General features: G+C 40.8%; 1 protein-coding gene across 2 annotated transcripts in view; it reads left to right on the forward strand.

Moving 5' to 3' along the window:
- The window catches only part of MEIS1 (Meis homeobox 1), a 147,625-nt gene that overhangs the window by 90,156 nt on the left and 44,857 nt on the right, over nt 1-12,612 (forward strand). The window lies entirely within an intron of this gene.

Below are 12,612 nucleotides of genomic sequence, written 5' to 3' on the forward strand. Positions count from 1 at the left end.
AGTGTGGGAGGGAAGCTGGCAGAGGTCTGGGGTGCCCAATACAAGTTTACCCAATATGCTATTTTCCCAGAAGCCAGCACTGCCCATAAGTCCCATAGCAGGCACTGCCTCATCTGGATCTTTATCATTGTGTTGGAGAACTGACAGACAAAGGCGCAGTATATGGGAGAGACTGAGAGCACACCCCACGCACCCACACTGGGAGGTGGTGGCAGAAGAAACCGTGGTTTCTGAATTTTTACATTAGCATTAGCTTTTCCTTTTTTATGGCGATGTTAACGTGCAATCTCTAATTATTTTAAAATTCCTTTTCTCCACTAATGAAATTGCTTTAATAACACAGAAGTGGAACAAGTGAAATAAGCAGTATTTTCCAGTGGCTACAGACCTGGATTAATATCAGAGAGGTAGCCGTGTTAGTCTGTATCTTCGAGAACAACAAGAAGTCCTGTGGCACCTTATAGACTAACAGATATTTTGGAGCATAAGATGCATCTGACAAAGTGGGTCTTTGCCCATGGAAGCTTATGCTCCAAAATATCTGTTAGTCTGTAAGGTGCCACAGGACTTCTTGTTGTTCTTGAAGACCTGGACTGGGAATCAAATCTTGGTTCTGTCCTCAGTCTTGGTACTGATGTTCAGCAAACCATTTTACGTCTCTGTGTCTTAATTTCCCCGTCTGTAATATGGGGGTAAGGATACTTATTCTTTAAGATTTATAGATGAAAAATGCCATAGAAGTCCTAAACACGTCCATTGGTAGCAACATAAAAAACCCCAGCATTCTAATTGTCCGGTGGCAATTTCTAATTGGTCTGTTTTCACGAAGACCTTTTTTCAAAGGTAAAACCTTTCTCTCCATTTATTTACATTAATATACATCAATGATGGGGAATCAAGTGATACAGACAGTAATTGCTGAGTCTCCCAAGCTAGTTATTAGTGATTGGAATGATTTAAAAGAAACGTAGAACTAACACAATCTGCATACGGCATATAGATAAAATTAAACCTAATCTATGCAGTTATTACATTAAAAATGTCTTCAGTGTATAGACAGGAACCTCCTTTTCTACCATCTGCCCTTCAATTCTCTTTTTCCACATAAACATAAGAAACTTGAAGAAAAACCCAGATCAAGGCTTTAACTCCTGGAATATCACATGGGTTCGGGATTCCCTGAGAAATGTCATTCAGCAAATTATTTTCAGTAATGCAGCAGAATAGATTTGTTGTATGTCCAAAGGCCACATGAGTGCTGTCTTCTCCATTTGTAGATTGTACATTCAGGGACACTCAGGGGGATAAATTAATCCAGATTGGCTGCTGCTATTATTTTTAGCATAGAGGAAATTAGGCCACTGCTAGTTAAAATGCTATTAAAAATAGTGACCACACTGGCAGTTTAAAACTAAATACTTTTAGCCAGTGCTGCTCTGACATTAGTACTTGCATTTTATGAAAATCCAACACTGGAACAGCTGGCCAGTTTTGCTGCTAGTTAGGCAAAACATATCTGCGACCCTTGTAATTTACCTATGTGAGCGAAGTTATCTCTCATACATCACACTTTACATAAAATCTGCTATAAAACTGTAAAACACTCCGAGAAGCTGCATGTCACCCAAAAGCTGAGGCATTATGGCAAAGTAAGTATGTGGAACATATCCCAACAGCAGGGGACCCTAAGACTGTAAAAGTTTCAACGAAAAGAAGGCTGAGGTTTGCACGATTTCTTGCGATGGGCTGTCAGGGTTTTGTCTCAATCCTGATGGTCTGTGAAAACATCATAGAATTATAGCTAAAGGTCAGCACCAAGGCTTTTTTTTTTTTATTAAATGATTCAATCTGTGACACAAGTTTGTGGGCCCAGTTTCTGTTAATGTGGAGGGGTTAAATCTTGACATTAGTTTTTAAACCAAACTCCTCATTGAAATAAATGGCCTCAAGTGAGGTTTGCAGATTGAGAAATCACTCTGGAAAAATGATAGCGGGACCAATTGTAAAACAGCAAGAACCAGATAAATTTAAATTGTGGCAAAGGAAGACATTATTTCTACTTTAACACTAACATACTATTAGCTCCAATCTTTTCTTCATCCTTCATCCCATCAGTTCCTCCTTTCTCCTTTTTCATCACCTCTTGAATCTTGTCATGAACACTCTATATCCTTTAAATCCATGAGAATTTGAAACACTGGAATTCAAAACTTCATTTGATTTTGGGGATTATGCAATGTAATTGTAATTTGGTTCTGCGATGAGTATTTGATGTCTACATGCTCATCATGTAATCAGGCAAAAAAAAAAAAGCGCTATAAAATTATAATCCCAAAAGACGTTTAATGACAATTTAAACTATTGAAGTCATTGTTTAAGCCTATTAGAGGATTATAAACAGCATTTTAATAGTGCCAAGAGGTAAATTCTAGGACTTAGAACACCTTTTAAAAAACAAATTACCATGATCTAAAATACAAATGAGCCAGGGATTTGCTCAGGTAAACTCCATCATCTGTGCAGACATCTTAATATTTTAACTACATTTGCAAGAATTTTCTGAACAGAAAATGACAGAATAGACACAAAATAGAATACTGGGATTTGCTGTCTCTACTGTGAAAAGTAAGTTTTCCCCATGGCCATGTCTAAATTTGACTCTTAACTAATAACTCTGATACTTGTTTTTAAAAAATGGAAAATATACAAATAAGTAAAATAAAGTTTTTAGTAATTATTTTATTTGGCAGAAAGAACTGATTAGCACGAGTTTTTTTCAATTTTTTGGTGAGATTAAATTTATGATCAGATTTTAAGGAGCACATCTCATGGCAGGATGTTTTCCTTTCTGATGGTATTATTCTAACATTAAAAATACCCAGTCACAGTGCTTTTTTTGTGCCAGTACTTGCCAGTTCTGAGTACCAGCACCTCAGCAGCCCTAGCCGTGGGATTGGCTGGGGTTGGTAGGTGGGGAACCAGCTGAATCCTGGCTCGTCTTTTTTACACAAATGGCACTGCCCAATCATGTCTTGTTACTTCAATATATTTGACATATATTTCTAGTTACTTTGCAAGCTAACTACTTTTAACCTGTACAGTTAAAGCCAGCCTCATTTCAAATCTTTGGTCACTCTTCAGTCCCGTATGCATGGTAGATTTTTGGATAAGAGGTCGTAGTCACAGGTCATGAAAGCACCTGCTGACGGCATAAAAAATGGAGAAGTCTGACTGAAACCAGAAATCTTTTGTTCTCCTCCTCTTCAGAAGGATTGGTTGGAAATAGTCAAAGGAAACAGTACAGTTTAACCCTTCCTCACTTGATCCTGCACAGCTGATGTTTGCATTGCAAATATCCTACCTCTTATGGCATTTGGCAGCATGCCAGAGTTATATGGACTCAGAGACTTTCTTTTTCTCTAAACATGTTTTCTCTTTTGCTTAATTTTACTGCACACAGTGCAATAAAAATCTGTAGAACTTCCTGGTGACAAGTGGCCAGGATTCATGGATGAGGAAGGCATCTCTAACTAAAAGGATGGCACCATGAACCCCGTCTTCCCTCACAGGTTGAGAATCAGAGTTTCATCTGACCAAAGGAAAATTATCTTGATGATGCATCGACATGCTCTCAACAAAGAATACGTACCTGAGTAGAAAGTTCAGGAAGAGAGAGAGAGAGAGAGAGAAACAGGATTCAAATAGCTGTGTGTAAATTAGTTTATTGTCATCACAGCCATTACACAGTTTGTGCAGAGATAGCCTGGCAAGATGGAAAAAGCTTGACCACTTTAAGTGTCCAGAAAATTGTTACTTTTGACCTGATCTCCACCCAAAGAATTATTCCACTTGATGATGAACGTGGCTGAAAATGGCTTTACCAGGTTCAGTGGAAGCTGCTCTTCTTGCAGCCTACTTGCTGGTGTCCTCCAAAACTGCCATTTTTTTCATGTTAACAGTTATAAATCTGTGGAATATGTCTTGCTTAGGCAGAGCTCTATACACCAGATTAAAGCTCTTGAATTGAATCACAAATTTCCCTTGTATATTATTGTTGTTTCTGATCTGTATGTTGTTGTTCCTGCAGAGGAAAACATGCTATTGACTGGGTTTTGTTTTTTCTTTTTGCTAGTGCTAGATCAGAAATGAAAAGTGCAGGAGTTCTAGTCAGTTGATGTGAGTGGATTCCTCAGCTGATCACTGCTTTTTTCACACAGACAGCTCTGGTGTGGAGAAAGTAAACAAGGAAAAGTTATTTATTTGTTCCCAGAACAAAAGAACCAGGGGGTCACCAAATGATATTAATTAGATAGCAGGTTTAAAACAAAAAGAAGTATTTCTTCACACAATGCACAGTTACCATACTTGCCAGATGATGTTGTGAAGACTTTAACCAGCTTCAAAAAAAGTGCCAGATAAACTCGTGGAGGACAGCTCCATCAGTGGCTTTTAATTGGGATGTGCAGGAATGGTGTCCTTAGCCTCTGGGTCAGAATCTGGAAATGGGTGACAGGCTGGTGGATCACTTGATTACCTGTGCAGTTTGTTACCTCTGGGGCATCTGGCATTGGCCACAGTTGGAAGACAAAATACTGAGCTTGATGGACCTTTAATCTGACCCAGTTTGGCTGTTCCTATGTTCTCTGCCTATACCCTACCAAGCTAATAGGCCATTATTATTTTCTGTAATCCCATCTTTTTTCAGGCTTCTATCATTTGGGCCACAAAGGAAATTCCTCTGTCTTCTGATTAAAACAACATACTGTCCAAACTACCTGACGTATAATATCTGCCTTTAGCAGCACATGACATAACATCTAAAAGCATTTTGGTTAAAGACAAAACCTATTCAGTAGACCCAACTAGATAATTTTTACTAGAACTCCATCTCCCGTAGGCCCTGTCTTATTTTGTTGCAGATTTTTTCTCACCTCTTGGCATTGTAATACGTGTGTGTGGAAACCATCACAAAGTCAAGATATTTCAATTCCTCAGAAGATGTTGAAACACATTATTTTATGGATTTTGGCAAAAATCCAAATCTTTTAAGAAGTGGGGGGAAGACTGAAAAAAGAAATTATGAATATGCAATCAACTACAGCAAACCCTCGATGTGACAGGCTCTCGATGGGGGAGAGAGCTGTCCATTAATGCCAAAAGTCCTTTAAATCTGAGGGCTTACTTGTATTTGCCTTAGCACCCTCCCAGCCTTCCCCCCTCCCTCCAATGAATGCAGGTGACTCACCAGAGCTGCTGAAGCTGCCACTGGCAGAAGAGCTGCTGCTGCAGTTGGGACCGCCAGAGCAACTGGAGCCACCAGAGCAACACAGAGGAGCTGTCGGAGCTGCTAGAAGAGCCACAGGAGTGGCTGGGGCTGCCGCCAATGGAGCCACCCTGTGCTTCTCCCACCCCTGGTGGGAGGAGTATGTGGCAACTCCAGTTGCAGTCCCAGCTGCGCCAGTTGCTCCTCCAGCCGCTCCAGCAGTCTCAGCCACGGCAGGTCCTTTAGCTGCAGCAGTGGGTCCAGTGGCTGCTCCAGCGGCTCTGGTGAGAGGGGAGGGGTTGGTGGACATCTGTTGTTCCAGAAGTCATGATATCACAGCAAAGAATTTGTGGACAAGAACGAGACAAAATTAATTGGCTAAATTTAATAGTTGTCTACTCGATTCACCTTTTAACAGCGTCAACAACAGAGAATTGCTGGAGGGGTCTGCACTGATTATGTACATCTTGAGCCTGAAGCTCCTCTCTTCTTGCTTGATGACCAGTTTTTAAGGAGCTTCATGAAGCACCTGTATAAGCTAGTAAGAGGCTTAACCTGGTGGGGTGAAGTGCTACGTGCGCTGCCCCAGAACGGTTAGGCTTGGTAATCAGCCATGTAAGATAAGCTCTTTTTAAATAGGGCCAGATTCGGAAGTGATGCACAAAGTTGTATGCTTGGTTGCATCAGGTACATCTAGGTCTATGGAGACCAAAGATAATGGAACATACTCTTTCTTCTCACTCCTTAGCAAAGGTGGGAAAAGTACTCCAAAAGTACCCCTACTCCTGAGCTTAAGGTAAAGTAGTCTCCATTCTGTTTCATCTTGTACCCTCTTATAAGACCTGGCCAAGTCAGTATTTGGGGATTTTCCCCTCTGCAGAGCATGTTGGCTTTTTGTTGAAAAACAGAAATATGTTCAGTTTTTTATCAAAGAGGTGAGATTTCCCCCAAAAAGAAAAAAATCCAAAATTTATTATTCTTAGTACCATAGTCAAAAACTTAGTTTTGGTAATTTTTGACCATCTGCATTATATTCTCCTTCCAAGTTCCTCACTGTGTAAATTACAGCAATTTAGAACTCCTTAAATAAAAGCAGAGTATAAGTGCAAGTAACAAAGACTGTCAGGCTGCATCTCCGCAAGAAGCCTCTGTCGACAGAAATGAGTGGTGGAAGGGATTTCCAGGCAAAACTTCTGTCGACATAAAAGGAGATTGAAAGAGCAGTCTGCTCTGTTGACAGAGAGCAGCCAGACTGCCCGTCCCTCTCTCAACAGAAAGGCTGAATAGAAGCTCTGCAGACAGGGCTGCCTGGTGAACTGGAAGCCCTGTCTATCGACAAAAGGGCCCTGGAGCATCTATATGGTTGTTTTGTCGACAGGAAACTGTCAAGAAAGGCATTATGCCTGAAAGTGGAGAGGTGTAACACTGCCGGCGGATGTACTGATTTTTGTCTCCAGACTGTTGACAAAGCACATTTTGTGTGTAGACGCTCCATGGGTTTTCCCGACAAAAGCCCAGTTTTGCCAGAAAAACCATCTCTTGTAGACCTAGCCTCAGTGTACAGTGATCTGATTAATCCCACCTTGCACCTGTCTTCCCAGTTTGGAACCATAGTCCTTTTATAAAGGATTCCCTTCACTTTCAGTAGCATGCTACCATTTCAGTAAAGTAGGTTCTAGAAGGCTTATTTCTGGATCTTTTGTCTCATAAGCAAGAAACTGCCCAGAGAAGTATGTCCCACGCTGTTCCTTCTTGATTTACGATAAATCGTTTTTGTTAAATGGGGGACAATATTAGCATATGGAAATTACTCTGATTTTTAAACAAAACCCATCTTAAAATGTATATGATTAAAACAAATTGCAAAGGAGTCTAACAGCAAAAAATGGTGGTGTGAGGCCAAAGATGATCAGCAGACTTCAAAAGTTTCCTGCAAATGGGGGAAGGGGACGGGGTGTCTGGTGTCAGTGGGCTGTTCTGGTCTACAACATTCTTTCAGTACAGAGTGATGAAGTGGAACAATCCATGACTGGAAGAGCTGTGAACAGTATGATTCACATCAGCTGAATTCTGCCTGGCCTTTGGGTCCTCTGGATAATGATTGCATCTGAACTGGAATCTGAATGTTCCCTAATTCTAGATGGCTTTGTATAATTAGAAGACCTACTGGCTGTGCTTTTTACCTGCCATGAACTCAGAAGGGATTCTGACTCTGCATCCCACCCGGACAGTTTCAGAACAGACGTTACACCTAGCTCAAGCTTTGCTACCATATATCCCAGACCTTGGACACCCTTAAGTGGGTATAGGATTTGGGCCTTAAAGTCAAATAGTGTTTGGATAACAGACAACCTTCCTTAAGACTTTTTTCTGTCACATGGCAGGCAAGGCCGAGAGTGGCCTCTCTCCTTCATCTTTATGAAGATTCGGCAAACTGTGCTGCTACAATTTCCTACCAAGCTGGAATCCAGCTACATTTTCTTCAGTGCCGCAGGTTGTAAACCCGGGAGGGTTATTAACCACAGCTTTGGGGTAGGGTCATTTAAAAGCTGATAATAACTAGAATTTTAGTAGTCTTGTGAATAAAATGTAATTTTAGTAATGTTTTCATAAACAGTAGTAATGGTGGCATTATAGTAAACAGTGGCATTAGTCGCATCAAAATTGCACCACATTGGCTTTTAAATGACTCCACCTGGCTGTGTGAATAGAATTTTCAGTGTAGAAACACACAGACAGCTGCTGCTAATGTTTTCTTGTCCCTGTGCAGATAATGCTGGCAAATCCACATGCAGAAAGGACTGGTTTGTGATGTAAAACGGTATCTGACCTGCTGGCTCTAGTGTGACAAAAGCAGTGGCTTTAATTACCAATGGCTGTGTTTCGTTTTGTGTGGGTTTATGTAAAACTGTCATCTTATAGTAATGTAACTCCGAGTTCACGTGCTCTGGCAATGTGACACTCAAGGCAATTACTTTCAAAATAATTTATGTTCTTTATTTTTAAACTAGAGTTCTGTGTTGTTAAGATTCAGCTCATTAGTAAGGGGAGTCCCAAATGCCTTCTAGTTCCATTGACCTCTCAGCCCCATGCAGAGCTGGGCCCTATATGAAGTAGGAATTGAGTGTGTTACATAGTATAAAGGTTTAATGAACTAGATGCATTTATTAGCACTGTTGTCCTTTACATAAAATTGGGATAATACAGCAGACCTTAGAGTTTTGCAGCCAAATTCTGTCCTAAATTATACTCCGTGAAAACCCCATAGCAATTAATGAGGCTATATGGAGTGTAAATCAGGATATAATTTGGCCCTACTGGGGCTGTAGCAGGCAGTCATCTATTAACCAGGAGAGATGTTTTAAACTCTGTTAATTGTAGGACAAAGCTACAGGGTGGGGATTTGTAGGGTATGAACCACTCTAGGTTATTAACAAGCCATTTGGATATTGACCAATAATTCACATGCATCCACTGATACAATTTTTTCACATGGCTATTACTAGTTTAGAGGATACGTTTGAATAGACTATAAGGCTCTGTGCCTCTGATTTTCAGAAGCGCAAACTGCTTGCTGGAGAAAGGACGTGAGAGGGTTAAAGGATATAACGGTGCCATTAAAAATACAGCTTGCCAATGAGCTATTTTGTGAGATGGGTATAAATATGAGATACACTTGTCTGGCTCATTTGCAAGCATTCTTTGTGACTTCTTTCACACAACTGGTGTTTTTGTGTTTAATTTAACAAGAAATGAGTAGTAAATGAAAGCTGCTGCTTGAAATCCCACTGTGAGCGTGTTTTGCACTTGGCTCCCCAGTGAAAAGGCAATTTGTGAAATTATGTGATAGAGTAATTAGATGAAGCCGGGGCTTCTGATTGTTGCCATGCTTATGTGGCAAAGGTTTGCTGGGGGAAAAAAAACCATGGATTATTACGCTGGCAAGTTGGCTCAAAGCTTCTTCATTTATTTGTAAACAGAATATTTAGTGACCGCATAGGAAGTAGCTGTAATCACCAGCTCGTAAAGAAACCACAGCAGAGCTTTTGGATTTTTACAGAGTGCTCATGTAAAATTTAAGCTGGGAGGCAGAATCCCTGTTAATGTAATTAGGATCTAATTTACCACCCTTTGCACACAGATGTAATAATGTCTAGATATATTTATTCTATCTTTAAGCACATTACATGTACCTCGGTGCAGCAGTTATTGAACAGAAACAGGTGTGAGCACTTTCCAGATTCATTTTTACACTGTAAACACAGGGCGATTTCAGGGGTAATATTTACCAAAAAATGAAGGGAAAGAATGTCTGCAAATGAGGCAGTAATGGACAGTTGCCCTTTATGTACTGATGGATTTCTCAATGGTTAAGTAAATTAAAGCAAATGCTAGAAAAATCAATAGGCTTGCAGAGTCTTGGTTGTGCCTCATAGACTTCTGGACAGAATGACAGATGTGGTGCATATGACCCATTTAAGTATTAATGCTTGGGAAATTGCCTCTGCGTGCAAGGTTATAGGCCTAGAAATATTGTTATATTAAATTACAGACAATAATATTTTAAAGTATATGTGGAATTTTTTTGTTTCAGTTTGGTTGTTTTTGTATGTTATGTTTGTCCTGGAAGATTAGTTGCTTAGTTGTTTTTATGGTGCACCACATCTGTTTTAAAATGTTTGTGCAGTGAATTTTCTTTATAAACCTTCAATGGGGAAGCAAATGCGTTGCACATGGAAGGGATATAGATAGGGCCCTACCAAATTCATGGTCCATTTTGATCAATTTCACGGTCATAGGATTTTTAAAATTGTAAGTTTCATGATTTCAGCTACTTACAGCTGCAATTTCATGCTGTTGTAATTGTAGGGGTCCTGACTCAAAAAGGAGGTGGGGGGAGGTTACAGGTTGTTGAGGTTGCAGTACTCCTGCCCTTCCTTCTGTGCTGCTGCTGGCAGCAATGCTGTCTTCAGAGCTGGGCAGCTGGAGAGCAGCTCTGAAAGCAGAGACAATGCCAGCTGCAGCAGCACAAAGGTAAGAATGGTGTGCACGCTCCATCAGCAGCCTCCTCTTTCCAGCCACCCTGCTCTGAAGGCAGCAGCGCAGAATGATGAGTGGCATGCTGCAGAATGGAATATGGTAGCATGGTATTACTACCCGTACTTCTGTGCTGCTGCTGCTGCCAGGGTGGTGCTTTTAGGGGGGGATGCCTGGTGCACATGTATCACTCTGCAGCTACCCAGCTCTGAAGGCAGCGGAGATGAAAGACGGGCAACACTGTGACTCCCTCCCCCAAAAATCACTCTGTGACCCCACCCCCTCTGCAGCTCCCTTTGGGGTCAGGACCCACTTTGAGATACGCTGGTCTCTCCTGTGAAAAAGAGTAAAAGTCCACAAAAGACCAGATTTTGCAAGTGGAGGGACACCCAATTTCACAGTCTGTGATGTGTTTTTGATGGTTGTGAATCTGGTGGGGCCCTAGAGATGAATGTGTTATCCAGTAAATATGTGTGAGTGAGTCTGAGCTGCATATAATTACAAGATGGCTTTCCACATGTCTGAGGAGTTTATGCAACACATGGAACCAAAACATTAGATCAGAGTCTTCTGTAGGACTCCAACCACACATCACGATGGGAATTGAAATATATGCTAAAAAAGGCTGAAGAAGTTTGTCATGGAGGACCATAGCTTGCTCACTTTATGCACTGATATCAGTGGAGCTTACTTCTGTAAGTAGGAACTGACCCTGACTGGGAATCACTTAAAAATGACATTCAGATAGGATGACTAGGCAGAATACCTCTAAATGTGAATGTATGGTTGTCAAAGACTTTTGTTACTTCCTCATTTACTTCTAGATATGGCAGATAGGAAATAGACCAAGTTAACTGTCCTTCACGTGCCATCTCTGAGAAGAATAATGTAAAACTGTGATGGCAGGCTGATGCAAAGGTGAAGACAGATCAGAATGTTTATAGGGTGGGTCCTCTGATAGTCTCAATACCAATTATCCTGTATGCACTTCAAATCCGTCCACGCAAGTAGCGGAGTATAAAATTTTGTATACAGCTATAATATATAAATACTAAGTAATTTTTAGACTGTCACAGTATGTTGCCTACAAAGAAAACTAACACTGGACACTGCTTCAAATCCAAAATGCACTCCCTGTGTTTCACAATTTCCAACCTCCTTCCCGCTCCCCAGCTCTCCTCCTTTTGTTCTCTGCAGCATTTTTTGTGTTTAAAATATTTGCTTTACTTTCTGCCTCCAGTTTCCAAAAATGGAAGAGCTGGACTGAGAGTGAAAACAAAATGTTTTCATTGGGTCTAACAAGCGAACACCGCTCCTGGCCGCTCCAGTAAAATGATGACATTGCAGGAGGACAGGTTATTACTTTTGGGCCTGTTGAAAATGTATTTGCGTATTCAGGATGGATGAGAGAATAGTCCTGAAGGCTGTCAGGCCCAGGCTGTGTAATACAGAGCTGGTGACAGAACCCTGTCATTTGCCCACATCTCGCTTCATTGCTATGGTGACAATACGTGGTGATGAAAGTTATCATTAAGGTTCGGACAGCATGCTCTATGGTTACTGTAGCCGCCAGCCTCTTTGCTGCAGTGTATTAGAGCTGATAGCCCTTGGTGTCGGAATAGCACCAAATTTCTAATGACAGAAACGATGCACAGATTTGGGATACATGGTGCAATTGCTTCTAGCGTGGTTGCCAACCTTGGCGACTATTTGGGTCAGTGACAGAAAATTGCCTGTATATTCTTATTTTACTCAAATAAGTCTCAGTAAGTTGATTTATTTTGTGTGTGACAAATAAAATAATATATTTGTGAGAAGTCCATTCTTATCTACTCACTTTTCTGTTTCTGTGTCACATGAAGGTAGAAATGTGAGCATTTTCATTTTGTTGTAGATACAGCAAACATATTAATCAGCATTGACTTGATAACTGCTTCCTTAAAATACATGTTTGAGAGGGGCCTCCTGAGGTAGGTCATTTGTTTTTGTCCTGACCATTAAAGATCAAAGGTCACTTAGAATCTAGAAGCCATTAGTCAGTGACTGTTCTTTGCTGGATCCCTAGGTTGTCAACCCACTAGTCACCCATGGCAACCTGGGCAAGACATGCTGTCAGTGACTTGGCAGGGAGCCTGCTTTAGTTCCAGATTGCATAGATAAGAAGTGCAGCAACTGCTCTCAGAATTGCTATAAAAATATGCTGACATAAAAATTTACATTTGAAATACCGTGTGTACATTTCCATGCACATCTTTGTTATAAAAGTCATGGGGCATTTGAGAACAAGATTAGAAGAAGATACCTCGGCTTTG

This window comes from Carettochelys insculpta, chromosome 3, assembly GCF_033958435.1.
Source record: "Carettochelys insculpta isolate YL-2023 chromosome 3, ASM3395843v1, whole genome shotgun sequence".
Lineage (NCBI taxonomy): Eukaryota > Metazoa > Chordata > Testudines > Carettochelyidae > Carettochelys > Carettochelys insculpta.